General features: G+C 38.3%; 2 long non-coding RNA genes across 2 annotated transcripts in view; both read right to left on the bottom strand.

Moving 5' to 3' along the window:
* LOC137990995 (uncharacterized) overlaps positions 1–2531 on the bottom strand; it is a 2853-nt gene extending 322 nt beyond the window's left edge. The window contains exons 1-3 of the long non-coding RNA XR_011121589.1: positions 2494–2531; positions 1649–1703; positions 1–102 (exon numbers count right to left, since the gene is read on the bottom strand). The exon at positions 1–102 is cut by the window's left edge and continues 7 nt beyond it. This is a non-coding gene — a long non-coding RNA (uncharacterized lncRNA). The remainder of the gene's footprint in view (positions 103–1648; positions 1704–2493) is intronic.
* A 1966-nt stretch (positions 2532–4497) lies between these two features.
* Positions 4498–8206, bottom strand: LOC137990992 (uncharacterized). Its single transcript, XR_011121588.1, has 4 exons — positions 8158–8206; positions 7706–7740; positions 7131–7174; positions 4498–4539 (listed from the first exon to the last, which is right to left on the bottom strand). It is a non-coding gene; the product is annotated as an uncharacterized lncRNA (long non-coding RNA).
* Between the last annotated feature and the right edge of the window lie 5889 nt (positions 8207–14095).

Here is a 14095-nt window from a genome sequence, read left to right as displayed (position 1 = left end):
TCCAAGACCAGGCCTAGGGCGGAAATTCGCGTCTCCCATATTTGGTTGTCTTCTGGAGAGGGCGACTTTGATATGAACACTAGAAACCATCATACCATTCATCTGAAGACAAAAAAAGGAGAAAGAAATCATTTGCCTTTGCTATATTAAGTAAGATACTTACATGCTAGTTTTCAGCTGAATGTTGCAGACTATTTGCTTTGGGCCAATTTTTCTCACTTGAGATAAGCAAGCAGCAAACCCTTAGTGATTTTAAAGGGCGTACTGAACGATTCACTAAGCTGATAAAAAAAAGTTGAGTATTTATTTTTGTAACAACTGATGACCTCGATTAGAATTTCTTAAAAATCTGATTCTTAAAAATTGCTAATAAGCACAAAATCCTAAAATTGATCTCGCCACAGATTTTGATAAACGAGACTCGATTAAGAATCCGTTCACCCAGAATTCAAGGTTTAAGTCGAGATCTACCAAACGGGCGCCTTCTTAACGTGAATCAAGACGCATGCTATATGTTTGGCACCAGTTTCACGCGCCAGATTTTAATTGGTTTCTTGTGTTGTTACTGTCCTTGTTTCAGACTGGCCAATAATGTTTGTGTCTTCAGTGATAAATTTAAACGACTAATTATATTAAAGGACCCTAATTTATACACCTTAGTATCAGCTTGTGGGGCTGATGTTAGAGAGTTGGCTCCTGGACAATTAACCCTCATAGCAAAACCCCTCAGTGACTGTAGATGAAGACAGTGTTCTATCCCAAAACAATGCTAGGTTGAAAGAAAGGGTCTTCTCCAATCTACCGGAGTCATGATTATTATGTTACTGTCTTGCGTTTAGTTTGAATTGAGTTTTTCTTGCCCATGAATATCCGGCGGCCAAAATGGACGACTTCCTTTAAATCGAAAAATGAAACCGAGACAAAAGTTGTTTTATCATATACACGAAAAATTCTTTGGTTTAATTGTGGATTACGCAATCCATACGGTGAAAACGAACGATAAATTTCAAGAGTTCAATTTCATCTTGGCTCCTGTAGATTAGAATTAAAGGTCCTCATCTCTAGCTTAAGTAGCTGACGACTCTTCATGTTGGGGACCAAATCTCCGTGGGGCGAAATGTCCATAGGGCGAATAGACTACGAGCAGTCTCTCTTTTGCTGGAAAATCCGCCGAAATAACGTAATATCCCAGGGGCGAAGCCGCGAACCGCGAGTAGCGCGGGCGAAGCTCCCTAGAATTTCGCATATCACGTTCTCTCGGCGGATTTTCCAGCAAAAGATCTGCTCGCGATCTGTAGGGCGAATGGTCCATGCAGCGAATTGCTTGGCAACCGACGAAGAGGCCCAACTGAAAGTCGACAACCTGTAAGCTATTTACAAAGCACTTTGAAGTTCGAAGACAAATCCACCGCTGTAATCCCAGAACCTCGCTGGCTCCCAGCATTAACTTGCGAACTTAAGGAACCTGGAGCCAGAAGTGAAGCAGGTACTTTCCACAATAACTGGGAAACTGCGAAAAGATTCGGGTGACACATATACAATCTTCTTTCAGCTTTGCTGCTCGTGTGCCACTAACGACGGAAACACGTGACCCGAGCCCCAGAAAACATCACTTATATGCAACGAGTGAGCTTGACTTTGGACATACCTCAGCTATTGCCTTTTCTGCTACATCACATGAATCGAAAGTCACAAACCCTTGACTAAAAGATAAAGATCAAAATGACTGTCATCATGCATGAGGTTTCTGAGGTTTCTGTTATCTTTGGCGATAAGATTGATTTTTTTCTTCGACACTCGCTGATGCAATGTGGCCTGATGCAATGAGTGAGTAAGGGTAAAATTTGGGTCTTTGACTACAACTGCATCACGCAGTTACAAAGTGAAATACCGACTAACAACACAGCTCATAACTGTTACCGCCAACCAACCACCTAAGCTAAGCTTGAGACGTAAAACGAGCCTTTTTTAGGAATGATCATTCTCACATTGTCTCACTACGGTAAGACGAAGATCCAATATAAAAGGCGTGGTCGCTTGGGCAAATGTGGATGATTCGTCAATCAACCGTGGATGGATACAGAGCTCTGTGATAATTTGTTGAATAAACAGCCCCTAAGGGCACTGTGTCCATGATATGTGATAAGACGTATCTGTTTTCCTTTTTTTTAAAATCCCCACTCACTTTTCTCACCCTGTTAATATCTCTTGTAAGGCTTCCGTCTGTGTTGCTGTTTGCTAACGTTACATAAACCACTTGACTCTCAAGATGACGTCCGCTCAGGTTGTCGAAACGTCAGTCAATGCCATCACAAACAGTACTTCTCGGGACTACACTCACCCGAACGAATTATGATATGACTCCTGGGTTCAACCCATTTACAAAACACAGAAGTTTGAAGGGACCTCTCTTATGGTGCATCTTTGTGTTTAACATGATCAGGGCATGGCTTTAAAAAAAAAAACAAACAAACAAACAAACAAGCTCCGCACCTTCTTTCCTTTTCAAAGGTGACTCGATGCACTTTGCCTTTAAATTAAAATAAATAAAAGAGGTCGGTAAATTGATATCGAGTCCATTCACGGGAAGGCACGAGCCTCTCAAATTGACCTGCTCCCATCTGCGTGGCTATCATAGCTCAGTTGAGGGAGGGTCACCGAGGTCGTTTTTGAGATATGAGCAACAAAATCCAAAATATAGGGTGTTTTTGCTGGGCTTTCCCGTTTCCAAGGCAACTTATTACATCACAATAATGATCACATCTTGTTTGGAAATAATCGGTGTTTCATATTCTACCATACCATTGCTGTTACGTGATACAGCATTGTAGCGTTATTCGATCCACACAGAGAGTCTTCTGAGTGTTGAAACCCTTTCGAGCCTCCTTAAGTATCTTCTGAAGCGGATACGTGGATACGCAGTCAACCCCTCTCCACACAATCTAAGTATATTTTGAAGTGGATACGCGGATACGTGGATACGTACTTACCTGATTAGAGTGTAATGTGAAGTGCTAGTTTTCTACCCCATATGAACCATGTGAGCGTTAGACCTACTAATGGAATTGGCTCACACAAGGACAGAGAAAAACTCAGACCAGGGTGGGAATTGAACCCGTGACCTTCGGGATAGATCACCGCTGCTCTACCGACTGAGCTACAAGGTCAGACGGGAGCAGGCCGTGGGAACTGACGATGTTAAAGTCACGGCTCAGGGTTACGGCAAAAGGAGCAATCAGGAATTTGTAATAATCCCCAACTTGTCATATTTTTACATATACGTGTAGAAAGGGAGTTGTTGATGTACACGTAGCCAATGGTAAAATTGTAAATGTTCTTGGGTAGATGAGACTGGCCAGACCACCAAATAGAGTTAACAGATCACAATAAGTGCTTGATAACATTTGAAAAAAAAAAACAAAAACTTGAGATGTTAAGTGGTGTACAGTTGCAGTTTCCCCTCTTGATTAGAACGGAAGTCTTTAAGAACTTCCTTGGTGGATTTGAAGACAACATTTTGAATATTGGTGTGACGCAGAATTAGGGAATCAAACCCGGTGTCCTGGTAAATTTGGACCACCTGGTACAAATCCGATTGGACCTCAAGGGACTAAATCCGCCCTTCGCGGATTTGGACCTCCCGTATTACAGCATATTAAATTTTATTTAACTGTTTATCGATACAGAGTTAGATTTTGAATCGGGTAAACTTGAGGAAAAGATTTCAATCAGTTAATTTGTTGTTTAACAGCATGCGTGGCGGCATTTCGCATAAAATTATATGTAGATTCGAATTTTAACTCCTTTCTGACAGAGGCATTAAATTGCCCTTGTCGGTTCGAGACTCGGGCAATTTTGTGGAAAAATTGAAAATACGCGTGAAATTATTCCTTAATCGCCCTTTGTTATTGTAAAGAATACGAGGTGTGAATTGATCTGAATTGAATTGCAGCTTAGTTCTCTTGAAATACTGTACTTCGGCCTAGCTTATAAAACTTGCTAATTACAAAAATTCAGTTGAGAATATTGTGCTTTTCTCCTAGGATTCAATATCCCATTTAATGCCTCTGAGTAAATTCCACGAGAATACATACCTCTTACTGACCGAGTTCGAGGACCGTACTGTAAGTTACGGACCGAGTTTTTTCCCGTTGATTTATGTGAAGCGGTAGGTTCAACTGCCACAAAGAATGCCGTGCCAAAATCCCAAAAACTAAGTCTTCTTGGCTTTTAAGTTTGAAATAGTTGCTTACAAGATTCAAACAGTTTTCAGGACAAGTTTATGCACCAGAAATGACATGAAAAACTCGCTAGATGATGTTTTGTCGAAATTTTAAATTTAACGGGCTGTACAGCGGGCCGTACTGTAGAATACGGCCCGCTAATTTAGCCAATTACAGCGTGCATACTATCTGAGAGATATAATAAATAAATAAAATCATTTCACTGGTGAATGGTCAAATTAATTTTAAAATTACACAACCCAAAAATACTGTACCTTTCTTGGCTCTTCTGACCAGCTTCCTCTTGGACCTTGCCCTGAAAAATGTGCCAAAAATTAATGTCCTCAATGGGAAGCCTTGATAAATGAAGGCAGTAGCATCTGGAAAATGCAATATTTCTAATGTGCCTTCATAATTTGGTGAATAATCCACCTTGTTCATAAACAAATAATGCTTTTTACGATGTGAGTGAGTGTCCTCTTTACTGCATAGACCCTTTGCATAAATGACAATGTTCCTCCTAAGCCTCACATTCATGTGAAAAATCCTTTGTCTATTTAGGCGCCATTTATGCAAAGGGTCTATTGGCTATAAAAAAAAAAAAAAGGTTTTAACGTTAATGTAAAAAATTGGCACGCATCGCATACCAGCACATGGTAGTGCAGTAAACACAGGGCTTTATTCAAAAATGTCAACTGAGCTGCCTTTTGTTTTTTAGGAGATTCAAGTTGTATTTGCGTAACATGTAGCTCTAATAGTACACGATCTTGTTTTGGTACCGTATATCATTGTAGTGCCATGGTAATGTCTGGGGTAAAATACTAAACCCAGAAAGATTAAAGAAAATAAAAGGGAATGGAGAAACATCGGCTTCGAGGTTGACAGTTGATCATTTTCAAGTTCCCTTGCAACTTCTTTATCACCACAAGCCTCTGATAGCTTTCCAAGACAAAAATTCACTGAAGTTAAACCCTGTCAGACGGGGTGAGTATTTGGTTGGGTGATCTCAAAATATACGACTTTCTACACGGAAACAAAGCACTGAAAATTCTATTTTAACGCTCAAAAAATGCGAACTACAGGTGTAAGCAAGGTACAGATTTTGTTAGCCTGCGTTACGCAAAATTAATACTGATGCAAAAGTAAATAAATTTTGCAAAAATTTACAGTTTGATATTACAGTTTGTAGGAAGAGCAGAAGGAACTTTTCAGGAATTGTCAATTGACAATAAAATATTTTGCCACCAGCAACAAAATTTGCGTCATGAAAACATTTTGGAGATTTTTGCTATGTTCAATTTTACTATTGTACTATTGGCTGCACCAGTAAATCGCAAAATTGAACGTGACGTCGATTTCAGTGGCCGCCATGATCAAGTTAGCTTGCGTGTTTACTAACAACTCGCGAAAAAAAGAATACATTTGTGTCAAAATGATTGACAAGGCACCAGATTTTTGTTTTTGTTAGTTTGCTTTTTTTTTCTTTCAACTGTTATAAAGTTTGACAAGAAATGTGCAAATTCAACACAAAGACCACAATCGCCCAACCCTTGAGGTTGACCATTGTTTCTGCAAACTTACGTCAAAAATTCACTCTCCTAGACGAGCACTGCACTACTATACTGCGTTCTCAAACCAGTTGGCAGCTCGTCAGTTGCAAGTTCATGCATTAAACCACAGACTGATACCTTAAGATCATGTACATGTAAGATCTTTCTTTCTGGCCAAATTTAAAGTTTTCTGGAAAAAACAAAAAGGAGTTATCTGCGGTAAGGAGGATGACAACATTACAACTATTTATTCTCAAAATTACATCGCCACCGTACGAGTCGAAAACTCCCATTTTCAGTTGACATTCTCAACTATCAAGTTTTTTCCACTTTCTCTCTAACTGCGACTCACTATAGAGAATATTCCAAGTCCCTTTCAACTCATTTGAGTCTGAAAAGATCCACAAATTTGCATTCCCTTGGCCTTGATCAAGCGAAGCAGAACGGATCCAAATGCACCAATCAGGACAGCCCTTTACTTCTGATCCCAAAATTTGCATAGCTTTGTTCTCCAACGAACCAAGCGACGCTGAGCGGATCAAAATAGCTGCACGGTGATTGGTCCATCAATTAAAGGGACACCATCTGGAGGGCTTTATAAGAAGCAACCCAAACTAACACTTGGTCAAAAAACCGCTCTCACTCTTGGAGCACGCAACTGACGAAGGAATCCACAACGAATTCCGAAACCGGTCTTGCAATCTGATACAATGTTCTCTGCAGCGAACCTATCAGAAAAACCATGATCAACGTAAACGAGCTTCTTTCCTAATGCTCCTATTGTCGCTTACAGGAAGGACAAATGACTCAAGGACTTTTTAGTCAGAGCCTCAATTCCTCCTCAAACTTGAAACCGCCTAAACCTGGCAAACCCTAGGAACGCACTGGTTTCCTACACGCGACAAAGCATTACTAAAACCCCGACGCTCTTAAATCGCAAAATAGAAAGATCACGAGCTCTCAGACCACCGCGAGTCGGAGCCCTATTTCTTTCGCCATTAGAACTAGCAAACTCTAGTTTTTAGCGACATACAGGCATTCTCTTACAGTCGCCTTTTAGAAAGATAACCACGGCTCTCAGGTAAAAGGGCTTTCCAGCCTAGAGCTCTACTTCTTTCGCCTTGAAAAAACAAAACGGAGTTATCTGCGGTAAGGAGGATGACAACATTACAACTATTCCCACAAGTTTCATTCCTGGGTTACAAGAATTTTTTTGTTGTATTCAAAGGATATCATTGTTGGGAAGGGATTGTAATGACACAGAGGTTCTCACTGCTGTTGACGTCATCATTGCTTTAGCTCTCTAATATATTCTAACTTAAAGATAAAATAAAGTAAAGTTCAACAATGCATGTACCTCCAGAGAAGCGTCTGTTTTGAGAGGCGGAAGAGGGTACAAAGCTGCAATCAAGGCAAAGCCAAGGTACATGATCATAATTAAATTATGAAAAAATAAGTACAGTGTATTTCAGAGGTCTTTCGTAAAGTAACATGGTCATGAATGGTTTACTTAAAAACCTAATTTGCCTCTTCTTTCATCACCAAGAATTTAAGCCTGTCACCAATTTTTGAAATTGTTGTTTGAAATCTTCTTGTAATGAACAGTAACAATATGGCATTGTTAAAAAAATTATTGTCCTACCAAAGCAGGAAACGCACCAGAGGGAAATGACTCATTAATTAAACTCAGTCCCCATTAACCCATTAACCCCTGGCTGAGAGTGACACTTGATAGATTTTACTTGTCAATGGGGGGGCATCCTAAGGCTTTTGAGGTGTGAATGGATTACTCTGTCTAACGCCATCTGAAAATTTTAATCATTAATGGTTGAGGCGTGAATGGGTTAATGGCAAATATGAAAGCCATATGCTGTACTTTGAACTGGCTCTTGCAGATAAAGAATATTAAGCTCTAACTGATGCTCATTATACCTTTCATACAGATTCTTCATGGCTGCCACACGTGACTAAAGCAAAATCGTAACACAATGGTTAGTAACCAGTAAGCTTCTAGCCTTAAGAGTTTGAGCTTCAGACTGAGTTTGCTGTATGTGTAATTACCACACTGTCAACTAATACTACAGACTGTATGCCAAAAAGAGGACAGTCAAAAGGTAGACAAGCAGATGAGACGAAAAAGTTGAAGGGAGCCTTACATGTATTTAAATGAAACCACAAGCTTTTTAATATCAGAGTCCCTCCTTGAAGCTAGGATGCATCACAATAAATATATTATTTTTATTAGGTTACTGGACAGGTATGAATGGAAAGGATACATTTATAACCACCTCAGAGGAAAAAAGCTGTTGCCTTAGCAAACAGGAAACACCTTTTTTGTTCGAGAATCTGTGCTGGGCAATTAAAGCAAAAAAGGAATACAATACCTGCTGTTCATTCCTGTTGGAGGAAGATGGTTGCTGCTGGAAATCCTTTTATTATAGAAGAGAAAAAAATAAAATCTGTGAGTTAATAAACATTCTAAGACAAGGTGGAAACTTGCTTTTCTATGTCAACCATCTCTATCCATGCCTACATGTATCCCCCTGTCTCGTTCCACATGAGGGTGTTTTCTGTGTACCTTGGGTTTTCCAATATTGTACATGTACCTACATGTAATCTGAACAGTTCTTCAATCTGTACTGCACTGAAAATGTATATTATAATAATAATAATAATAATAATAACAATATTAATAATAATAATAATAATAATAATAATAATAATAACAAAACATAGCAAGGTCATTCAAGGTTTCGACGAGTTATTAAGGAATATAAACTCTTGTTCCTTTCTCAAATGTTGGTTCGTTAGTTATTACCAATTGGTTTGTAAATAGGTTTAACAGTAGGGATTGTTACACAATAGTGTCTTTTCCTACTTATATCTGTAAGCATACTTACGTACTACATACTGCACAATAATTGTAGTAAATTAGCATTTAGCACAACACACAAGATGGCGGGTTTCAATCACTTTATTACCAAGGCATCATGGGTATAGCCGCACCCAAATACTAATATGTTACACTGCCTTTTCCCACATTCCCACAAATGGGATAGAACCCACAACAATACTGCGACATAAACAGTAATCTCAACTACAAATTAAGTCGGTCCACTGGTTTCTTGATTCTAGACGATCGCCTCAAAACAACTGGCGATGACATGCTCTCAGCCCCATGGTCAAAACTGTAGGCTCTGATTTAACATCTGCAGCACTAACGTTTGGCTGGCATATATCATCAGAAACTGTATAATTACCTAGAACTGGGGGCGATTGCTGATATGACTCAGGAAGAAGTAGTTCAACCTCACTAGTCTCATTTGGTTCTTTATCTTGAGCCCTAATTAAATGATCGGCATGCACAAATCTGGTCCTATATCCCGTTTTGACCAGGTAGTTTCTAGGTCCACAAACCTTTACCACCCTTCCCAGGATCCACTTTTCACTATTTCCATTAGATTCCGTGTTTCTTACTCGAACTGTGTCGTTTTCAGAAAATTGCCTCTCCCTATGATTTTTTAAATCCTTACATTCTTTCTGCTTTTCATGTTTGGTCTCTATCGCTTGGGCTAACGTCGGTTTTACCAAGCTTAGTCTTGTACGCAGACGACGTTTCATTAACAGCTCGGCTGATACCTGTGGTGCTGTGTGGGGTTGTACGATATCTTAAAAGGAAATCAGCTAACCTGTGCTTTAGAGACCGAGCCTTGTTGCCCTCTAAAACCTGCTTCACCAGAGCTTCCTTAACAACCCTTACCAATCTCTCAGCTGCACCATTAGATTGAGGATGGTATGGTGGAACTAGAGTATGTTTGACCCCGTTTTTGCTCATAAACTCGGAAAATCCGTTAGAAATAAACTGAGGTCCATTATCAGAAAGAACTTCTTCTGGCAAGCCATGCTGGGCGAATATAAGACGTAGTTCATCCACGGTACGCTCTGTGGCAATTGACGACATATATTTTACCTCCAGCCATTTTGAATGGCTATCAACCACTACTAGGAAATGATCGGATCCCTTCTGACAAAAATCGAGGTGAATACGTTGGAAAGGACGTGTCGGCCATTTCCACGGTATTAAGGGAACACTAGGAGGAGAACTTCTTACGTTCTGGCAAACTGTGCATAATTTCACTGCTCTCTCAATTTCGTCATCCATTTTGTGCCACCATACACATGTGCGGGCAATAGCCTTCACTGCACAAATACCAGGATGCTCCCAATGCAATTCCTTTAAGATTTTCTCTCTCAGCACATATGGAATGATTACCCTAGAGCCCCAAAGAAAGACCTAGGAAACACTGGAAAACTTGAACCATTTACAGACTTCAAAAAAGTTGGTAAAATCTCTGTTAAATGTCCACATTTTCTTTGTAAATTACAATCTCTGTAAATTTGCACACTTACAGAGATTTTGTAACTCCATAAAAAGTCTGTAAAATTTAACACATTTTCGTCCTTACGATGACATAAAATGTGTACAAAATCTCAATAAAATCTATGTAAATTGAAGGAAAAATTTACAGAGATTTTATGCGATAAGTACAAAATGTCTGTAAAATCTCTTTACTTTCTCTGTAAAATTTACACGAGAAAAAATCTCTGTAAATCCATCCATATAAAATGTCAGTGTTATCTCTGTAAAAAGTGAGTGAGAAGAATGCATGAAATGTCTATAAAATGTCTACAAAAACCCTCAAAAAACTGGAGGGAAAAGTATGTGAAATGTTTTTAAAATGTTGGTGTTTTAGTGCACAAAATCTCAGCAAAATGTTCACAATATCTCTGTAAATTAAGTATTTAAAATCTGACAGAAGGCAGGAAATGTCAATAAAATGTCTGTAAAACTGGAGGGGTAAAGTATGTGAAATGTTTTTAAAATGTTGGTGTTTTAGTGCACAAAATCTCAGCAAAATGTTTACAATATCTCTGTAAATAATAGCATTTAAAACCTGACGTAAGCCAAGAAATGTTAATAAAAAGTGAAATGGATGAAAGGTTAGTCGATTTTACGTAGAAAAAAGAACAAGTTCTAGAGTTTGTGAATGCATAAATTTTTATTTCAAATCTAAAAATAATCATTTGTTTATATTACTTTCAATAGAATCTAAGTGTACAATAAAATTCTTGCAATAAGTTCAATAAATTCAATTAATAACATGAGTTACCATGGCAACTTTTTCTACTGTGCCAAAATGGTGTCCACTTTCGAAAAAACCCACGTCCTATGATTGCGATTTGTCAACCATGATTTATAGCTGATGAAATTCCACTTGTGTTTCGTCCAAAATCAAATAATTTTTCTTGCCTTAAGGCTTATGAAATTATTTGATTCTGGACAAAGCATGTGTGAAATTATTCCCTAAATTCACTCATCACTATTTGATAACATACAAATTCATCAAAATAAGGAATAAAATATATGCAAGGGATTTCATTATTATTAAAAAGGTATAAAAATCTGGCTTATGTTACCCCAATTACAAATATAGTTGTTAGAAATGGGCGCGGCTTATCTGCGGGGAGATCTGAAAAAGGCTGCCTCTGGTGGCCAGTTTTCCATCTTTGCATCCAATTTTATGCCTAGTTGCATGTACTAAGCTACAAACGTTCCGCTCATATTCTTGTTGTAATGCAAAAAAATCTATGGCAAAACTGTGTTTAAGAAATTCCTGTCAACAAATACCAGAAAAAGATCAATCATATGTCCAAGTTGATAAAAACAATGTTCATTACATTAAAGTGCTAAAATTACATTAAAGTATTTTCCGTTTAAATATTAGTGAATAGTGAGTTAATGTTTGATGAACAGTGGATGAACTTGACTTCTAAAGACTAGGCTTTGGATTTCTTTTGTTTTGTGTCAAAAAACTTTTTTCCGTAAATTTCAGCTGGTAAGGTCAGGGTGCGGCTTACCTCCGGGTTTACAGTTCACCTGCCAGTTCAGTTGGGTAATACTACCATACTAAAACAAATTAACCACATGGATTACCTGCATGGGTACACCTACTTTTCAAGTTACATCAAACTGTATGAGGTGTGCCACCCGCCAGTTCCGATGAAAAATACTACAAATTAGTATACTATGACAAATTAACTGCATGGTTAGACCGAATTTACAAGTTACATCGAACTGTATGAGGTGCGCCACCCGCCAGTTCAGATGAAAAATACTACAAATTAGTATACTATGACAAATTAACTGCATGGTTAGACCGAATTTACAAGTTACATCGAACTGTATGAGGTGCGCCACCCGCCAGTTCCGATGAAAAATACTACAAATTAGTATACTATGACAAATTAACTGCATGGTTAGACCGAATTTACAAGTTACATCGAACTGTATGAGGTGCGCCACCCGCCAGTTCAGATGAAAAATACTACAAATTAGTATACTATGACAAATTAACTGCATGGTTAGACCGAATTTACAAGTTACATCGAACTGTATGAGGTGCGCCACCCGCCAGTTCCGATGAAAAATACTACAAATTAGTATACTATGACAAATTAACTGCATGGTTAGACCGAATTTACAAGTTACATCGAACTGTATGAGGTGCGCCACCCGCCAGTTCAGATGAAAAATACTACAAATTAGTATACTATGACAAATTAACTGCATGGTTAGACCGAATTTACAAGTTACATCGAACTGTATGAGGTGTGCCACCCGCCAGTTCAGATGAAAAATACTACAAATTAGTATACTATGACAAATTAACTGCATGGTTAGACCGAATTTACAAGTTACATCGAACTGTATGAGGTGTGCCACCCGCCAGTTCCGATGAAAAATACTACAAATTAGTATACTATGACAAATTAACTGCATGGTTAGACCGAATTTACAAGTTACATCGAACTGTATGAGGTGTGCCACCCGCCAGTTCCGATGAAAAATACTACAAATTAGTATACTATGACAAATTAACTGCATGGTTAGACCGAATTTACAAGTTACATTGAACTGTATGAGGTGCGCCACCCGCCAGTTCAGATGAAAAATACTACAAATTAGTATACTATGACAAATTAACTGCATGGTTAGACCGAATTTACAAGTTACATCGAACTGTATGAGGTGCGCCACCCGCCAGTTCAGATGAAAAATACTACAAATTAGTATACTATGACAAATTAACTGCATGGTTAGACCGAATTTACAAGTTACATCGAACTGTATGAGGTGTGCCACCCGCCAGTTCAGATGAAAAATACTACAAATTAGTATACTATGACAAATTAACTGCATGGTTAGACCGAATTTACAAGTTACATCGAACTGTATGAGGTGTGCCACCCGCCAGTTCCGATGAAAAATACTACAAATTAGTATACTATGACAAATTAACTGCATGGTTAGACTGGATTTACAAGTTACATCCAACTGTATGTGGTGTGCCACCCGCCAGTTCAGATGAAAAATACTACAAATTAGTATACTATGACAAATTAACTGCATAGTTAGACCGAATTTACAAGTTACATCCAACTGTATGAGGTGTGCCACCCGCCAGTTCAGATGAAAAATACTACAAATTAGTATGCTATGACTAATTATCTTTAAATCATTGTTGCCAAATGCAGATGTGTTTATTAGAAAGAGATCACTTGTGTTTGATGAATTTGCCACTGAACGATGACTGACAATTTTTTTTGTCAAAAAACTTACAGTATATGAACAGAGAAGTCACTGATTGTTGCAGTGAATATTTCTCCCTTGTATTCACCCAGTTCAATGTGAGAGCATTCGACTCTTCCATAATTACCTGATGTCTGGAACAAATTTACTTGACCCAGCTAAAACAGTTTGACCTAATAATGTTCACAAGGTATATCCAAAATGGCAATGAAACCTCTACCCTCGCAAGTTTTGACACAAAGACATCAATTATTATTCACAATTGCATCACAATTTGCAATCAGCACTGTCTGTTTCTTGCATCTCAGGAAATTCCCTCCAATTAAATTTCAATGCTCAATTTCCTTCAGCACTGCATCTTGTGGTTGAAGTACATGAAGGCCCTGGAAAAGAGTCACACCAGTCAATCAATCAATTTATATAATTTCATAGTACCATTTTCAAAGAATGTTGTAACAAATCACTTTGCCATTCATAAGCAATGTTCCTGTGTAGGTGAAACTGAATAATGAAGCTAAGAGCTAAAGGAATTATTGCAAGAAACTTGTATTTTACCATGATGAGCTTAGGCAGACAAAAAAATATATGCAAATGAGCTTACAGTGATTTGAAATCACCCTTAGCTAATCATTAAGTGTAACTCAAGAACTCATTTCGCAAGTTTAGGTGTC

The sequence above is a fragment of the Montipora foliosa genome, chromosome 2 (genome assembly GCF_036669935.1).
Source record: "Montipora foliosa isolate CH-2021 chromosome 2, ASM3666993v2, whole genome shotgun sequence".
Taxonomy (NCBI): Eukaryota; Metazoa; Cnidaria; class Anthozoa; order Scleractinia; family Acroporidae; genus Montipora; species Montipora foliosa.
Note: the sequence above shows the minus strand (reverse complement) of the source record. Positions and strands in the feature narration are given on the sequence as shown.